The sequence below is a fragment of the Prinia subflava genome, chromosome 2, assembly GCF_021018805.1.
Source record: "Prinia subflava isolate CZ2003 ecotype Zambia chromosome 2, Cam_Psub_1.2, whole genome shotgun sequence".
Taxonomy (NCBI): domain Eukaryota; kingdom Metazoa; phylum Chordata; class Aves; order Passeriformes; family Cisticolidae; genus Prinia; species Prinia subflava.
In genome coordinates, this window is record NC_086248.1 from 105,020,800 (window position 1) to 105,027,856 (window position 7,057).

Genomic DNA, 7,057 nt, shown 5'->3' on the forward strand with positions numbered 1-7,057 from the left:
AAATTCCCAGATGTCCAAAGAACATCTGAATAACTAGAAGGCAAAATAACACCCCAAAGTTTGTCAGCCAGAACACGTATTCAGGATAAGAAATTGAGCCTTCAGAACACAGGATGCCCTAGAGTGTTAATACCAACAATTTTCAGTTCTGTGGTTAGTCTTCGATAAAGTTTAGATGATCTTAAAAAGAAAACACGTAGGTGGAGTCTGCCATGGACACTTTCTCTCCACATCACCAATGTGCCTTTTCTAAACTGAACACTTTTCACCAGCTTTGTAGCAACGCATTTGTTACCTAGGACTTGTAAAAGCATTTGACTGCAGGACAAATGCATTTGCCCTTGCATTGCTTTCACATTCATTCTTGGGATACTTTCTGTTACCAGCCAGCTTCAACACCTTTAGCCTTCCCCTAGTGACACCTAAAAGTGGGATATGTGTTGCAGGGCTTTCCAACATCCCTGAACAACACAATCAAGCTCAGACCATGGACAGGGCTTTTCAGCTCCTCTGTAGCCTAATTAATAAATAACAGCAGCTTATCAATAAGGTGTATAGTTTAATGCCTGTCCTGAGCCAGGTTCTTTGTCCTGTTTCTGTTTCACCATGCTCAGTGGATAAACACTCAAGGTGAAATATTTCCCCCAGTCAAGCTGATGGTTGAATTCTCCAGGATCATGAGAGAACTAGTAGATCCTAAACAGATTAATCTTTGAAGAAAGAAACCTTTCAGTCCCTGTCTCCTAGCTGCTCCTGTACACAAATAAAGTATTTTCAGGAGCTTGTACTTCAGGAGCTCTGTCACTGAAATAATCAGTTGATCAAAACATCCTTATAAGTAAAATTCTGGCCCTCTCTAGCTCTGGTCAAAAGACAGATGGATGAAAAGGCATTGCTAATGCAAACCCCTATCACGTCTGGGGCCTTTCCCCTGCACAATTATCCCGCCTGGATTATTCCTCCAGGACTGTGACTGATTTACACACTACAGGAGTGTATCTCATCTGGGGAATGAGTGCAGCTTTTTAATTATTCTCTGCACCACAGTATCACCCGCTGGGTTTTGGTCAGAGCTGCTGCGCTGGGGGCTGCACGTTGTGGGGGGACAGGATGGGGCCCACCCAAATTGCTTCCCCCCACCTTGGAAGTTGGGCAGAGAGGTAACACAAGGTAACGAGGTAACACCCTACCTTGCCTGCTTTCTTCAAGGGCTCAGAAGAGCCCCAAGGGAGTTTGAAGGAGGAAGACTGGTGTGAGGGTTGTGTACAGTGAAAGCCTGATGGTGCTGGCCAAAATGATTACTTGAAAGCATAAATAAAAGGATGGCACTTCAGGAAAGGCTCTGACAAGGACAGCAAGGGTTTAATGTGGAGTGTGATAGCACAGAGACAGTGGGTGGATGTGACAGGAGATGGCACAGAGGCTGTGACAGATTCAGTTGCTCTGTATCCAGAGCTGGTCCGGGGAGGAAGGGATCCCACTGGCTGCTGGGGTGAAAAGGAATGGGGCAATGTGGAAGTACAGTGTTGGCCATCCACCTCCAAACATCCTTCCACAACAAAACCATCCATTACAGGAACAGCAAGCAGTGATAATGAAGAATTAGTCTGCAATAGGGTTGGTCCCTACAACTGCAGAGAATCACAGAAGCATGGTTTGTGTTTGAAGGGACCTTAAAGCTCATCCAATTCCACTCTCTGCCATGGGCAGGAACACCTTCCACTAGACCAGGTTTCTCAGAGCCCATCCAACCTGGCCTTGTATATTTCCAGGGATGGGGCATCCACAGGTTCTCTGGGCAACCTGTGCCAGGGCCTCACCACCCTCACAAAAATGTTTTCTCGTAATATCCAATATAAACCTAGTCTCTTCCAGTTTAAAGCCATTCCCCCTTGTCCTATCACTACATGCTGTCTTAAAACTCTTTCTCCTCCTCTCTTCCCTTCAGGCACTGGAAGGCTGCAGTTAGGTCACCTCTAAGCCTAAGCATCTTCACTACCATCAAGGAAACAACAACAACAACAAAGCCCTGCAAGGTTAACCCTGATTCACTTCCCAAGGCCCCAGTCCCTACTGATACATCTGCCTGGTGGAGGAAGCTGTTTGAAGTGGGGTGGCATATCTGTTTCCTTCCCACCTGGCCACCGCACCCCAGCATCCCCGGGCTGTGTGAGAACAAGCACAGAGGACTCAGGCTGGACAAGATGCCTCCAGGTCCGAGCTCCGGCAGCTGCTTTCATCCTGTGCCTCTATCTGAGAAAGACACTGCTGAAGGGGACCCTTACTGGCCACAGGAGGCATCATTAGAGCCGTGAGCTGGCCTTCAAACCACCGACTTTGCACTCAGAAGAAATGAGGAAGTGTAAGAAGGAAGAACAAAAAGGAATAAACACCCAGCTCTGCCCTGCTCAGACAGGTAATGTATGGAGGGGTCACACACGTGTTGGAGGCTGCCCTGCAGTTCCCTTTTGAAACTGGCGGCCCCAGCTCTTACATGACAATTATCCACATACTCAGATTTACGAGATTCCTCGCCCGGCCAATAAAACCGGGAGGGAAATATAGAGATGTCCATAAATGACATATTTTCATGCTTTGTGCAACTCGTCCCTGCGAAGCGCTTTTGAGCGGCTAAGCAATTTACATCTAATAGCAAAGTGTTTTTTAATCAGTCAGATCAATTTGTGAAGAATTGGTACATTAGGTATAGCCATATAGCAGAGATCCTTATAGCAAAGGTTTAGAAGTAATTGCTCCCTGACCCACTGAACACTGTATTACTATAGAAGTTTGTATTCTATTAAGAGTTAATAAGTGACCAAAATCTAGACTAATACACTGTCAGGGTTCATTATCATTACAGGTTCTTGCTATTTTTCCAGTGCCTTTTGCTCTGCCGTTCTTGCTACGTATGGAAAACCTATATCAAGATGGTTGTCATGGCAATGGAAAGATTTGCATGTGTCTTATCTATCTATTTAAATACCTTCTTATGGTTTATAACTGCCATAATACATCCCTCCAGCCCTGCTCGTTGATAATTTGAAGCCAGCCCAGTGTGTCTGAGGTCAGTGATACCATCGGAAGCATGTTGTCTAGACAATTCCAGAGCCACTGTCCATGTGATAATTGTTTTATGCAAATAAAAATGTACAGCGGTGACACTCTCATCCATGACTTGCACGAGCTGCCTGTGCTGGGGCTGGACCAGGTCTGTCATCACATGCCCAGAAATGGCATTTTCTGCCACATCACCACTGGTTTGTTGGACTTTTTGGATACCAGTTTCCTTTGGTCAGGCCTGGAGCTGCTTTGAGATGAGGCCAGTGCTGTAAGATGAGGCACTGCAAAAATCTGCTCTGCGAGTGCATGTGTGCCATTTAAGAGAATTGAAGAAAACCTGCCAAATCCAACCCCCCTCATCAAAATTACTCCTTTGTAGAAGAGTGGATGAAAGCTCCCTTTGCACCCAGGGCATAAGCCAATAAATATTTCCAGTTGGTACCAAAGATCTTTGAGGAGGGTATTACATTTTAAAAACAACTCAACAAAGATTCCATGGGTTGGAATAAAATGATCTAAATTTTCTACCTACCACAAATCTAAGTTCTTGCTCTCTCCATGTCTTTGTACCTCAGATATTTCCATCAAAACACTGGGCTGAGAGTGCTCTTCAGGAAGACCATTTGGAAAACGTGGAAATATTTTGCAGACAGAGCAGAAACTGCTGGCCATCAACAGAGAGAGCAATACCTGCATCACTCTGCTCCCTTCTTTTATCTTTTTCTCCTTCAGGAGTTCATCCTTTGCTGCTACATCCAAATAGCTGCAAAGGTAAGTGTGGCTATTACTGCATAAATCCATAATGCACACAAGGCAGAATGAAAACACTGAGAGTGGCAACAACCACCACCATGAAAGGCTGTCTCTGAAATCCAAAACCCCAGACTCTTCATTCCTCTTTGATCTCCCTGACTCAGGGTTGTGGGTTTTCAGGATGCCCACAGATTAAAACCACTTTTTCAAGTACTGCAAGATCTACCAACAATTTATTTTCTGGCAAATTGTACACTGCTGCTACCCAAGGTTAATAATAATAATATTGGAAATGTTTAATAATTTGATAATTGACTGATTTGTTGCCACTATTTGCATCGCTTGACCACGCTTACAGATTAGATATGTATTGCTTCTCGAGATAATTGATATTAGTATTCACAGTGTGAGGAAATGCCACCTATTCTTGCAGCAGTAAATCAGGAACCATTTACCCTGCCAATACAGTTAGACAATGTTTACGTGCAGGGCTACATTCATTGTTCGACTAATCCGTGAGGGGTAGATTTTCTATTGCATTTCAATAGCTCATCTACTTCAGACTGTTGTGAACTTTCTAAAGATGTGTTTTCACTGATAATAGCAGATCTTGGAGTGCAGTAATCTGGAATTGAAGTTTCAGTGACAGATTTACTCAACGAGCATTTTGCATGAGGCTTTACTGCAAACATTATTTTATATCTGCACATGTATAAATATATTGCATGTACATACGGAGCTGACAAAAGCTTTGGAAGATAATTTCTGCAATTTAGCCAACTAAGGATTTCAAGTCAAGCATCAGTTTCCGGGTGTTTTTCATAATGGATTTCACAGCAGATGACCTGACAGCTAATCTCATGATCTGAGCTGCACATATCCAAACAAACGGCTGCCAAGCCCTCAAAGGGTCCCCCTGCTTTCACATGCCACGGCTGCGAGCCCAAGCCGCCAATGTCCAGAGGTCCAGACTGACCTCCTCACCCCCCGTCTGGGAAACATTCCTCCTCCCGGCGGCTCATTCTTGCCGACAAACAGAGCAGGACCAGTGGGCACTTGCTGAAAAGGGACAAGAGAGGGGCCATGAATGGAGCGTGTCTGGTACAACAATGCCAGACAATGTCTGTGAATGGGGTTGCAAACCGTGCTCCTGTTAAGAGGGGCTGCCAGCAGTCTCCCTGCCCCCTCTCCTGCTCCTCTGCTCCCTTTCAGAAACACATCACACCCACAGGCACACCAAAAGGGGTGCACAAAGTCAGTAGGTGCTGTGTTTCAGAAGGGGAGTCCGCTGGCTGCACAATTTCTCCATGTGCCACCTGCCCCTTATGCCACTAAATCTGGTGGCAATGACAAAACCAAAAATTTGAGTGCGAGCCCAGCTCCTGACTCTGGGTGAGTGCAAAAGCACCAGTGTTACACTCTGGGATGGGCCACTGGCCTCCAGTTCTGGCTTTTTTAGAAGTACCACAAGGCACCACTAACGAGGGGTTGGGTTCAGACCTGGTTTGATTTTTCTTTAATTGTGGGGTTTGGAGAAAAACAAAGCAAAAAAGAAACCATTTACCTATACTGTGACATTCATCTCCCATCTAGTTTATAGCAAGGGCAATGGCTTCACAGGGAACATAAGATAAAAGCAGAACACATTAGAAGCTCTACAGCGTACACTTAACCTTGTCTCAATTATGCTTAACCAAATCCTGAGTAACTTTTCCAAAATCAGGAGAGAGTGTCCAGATTTTACTGGTGAAGATTAGTATCCAGCCCAAAGCCCAGAACGAGTTTGGAATGTACTTGGGCCTAAATATTGTCACTTTCACCCTGAAAACATATAAAGTTTCATTGGAAATACTTAAAATTACTTCCAATTACATTGGAAATTTGGAATTAAAATGAAATCTATTTTCTATTTCTAGTACTTAATACCAGTGCTGATCACAGATGACCATTATGTCTACAGGACCAGCCCTTGATACTGCCTTACCCTCTAGTCCAGAGTCTTGCAAAAAGGAAATAAAAGGAAATTATGGAGCCAGTGCTATATGAAACAGCAAATGCCATATGAAAACCTCTTCCCAAGAGGCTCCATGAGCCTCAGAGAGGCTATTCTGGGTGTTGAATCAAAAGCTGGGGAGCTACAGTTGGGAAACCCACAGTATATTCCTCAGTAATTTGGGATTTCTCCTCTTGAGAGCCCACCAGTAACTCTTGCTCTACATCTGCAAACGTCCTTTGGGAAGGGAGCAATTGGGTCAAGGCTGAGACTGGGAATCTTAGTAATACATAAAAAAATCCTTCAAAGACTGAAAGCTTTCAGGATCAAAGACTCCCCATCTGACTGATGTGTCCATCTACGTTTCCCTGTCTGCACAGCTCTGCATGAGTCTATCTGCAAAATAAAACTTCCTGCCCATATTTTAGATCATTTCCCAGAAGCGTATTTGGGATGTGAATGTCCAGGCTGACCTGTCCAGACCTATATCAGCAGCTAATTTAAGCCAGCTAAAAAAGCCATGGGTGGTCACAGCAGGGTGAGGGGCACCGGCACCATCTGCAAGAGCAGCCTCAAGAGCAAATTTGTTCTACTTGGGCCAAGCTGTAAGAAGGGACCTACTGAATTCTGTCCTGGTGTAAACAGCGTTCCCAGAGCCAGCACAAAAGCCACAGTTTACTGGAAAGGCAGCCTGACAGCTTAGGGAGAGAACAATTCAACAGCAGCCCCAGCTGCTCCGTGCAAAGCAAACAGACAGGAAAACCCCACACAAGCGGCCATGGGGTGAGGCCTGGCTGCAGGGTCCCCACGGGGCCGGTGTCACCACAGCCCCTCCCTGGGCACCGCAGCCCGGTCAGAGCAGCTGTGCCCGGCTGAGCCACACTGCCCGGGAGCGTCCCCCGGGAGGGCGGGCAGCTGGGGGTGAGATAAAGCAGGCTCCAGGCTGTTTTATCTTGCGCAGGGGGCTGGCCCCAGGAGCAGGAAAGCATAAAGGTGGTTTAAAACCACAGCTTGTTGTTGTTTTTGTTGGGTTATGGAGGTTCCTCCTCTCACCCTTGGTTCCGAACATCTGGGCCTCTCCTGGAGCGTCTGCTGTGGGCAGAGCAGACCCTCTGGCCCTGAACCTGCAATGCCCAGAGGAGAGCCAGACATGTGACAGATAAAACAACGGAGCAGGGGAAAGTGGGAGGTTAAAACAATAAGAAGAGATTTTTATTTAAAATGCACGCTCCTATCTGTTTAGTATAA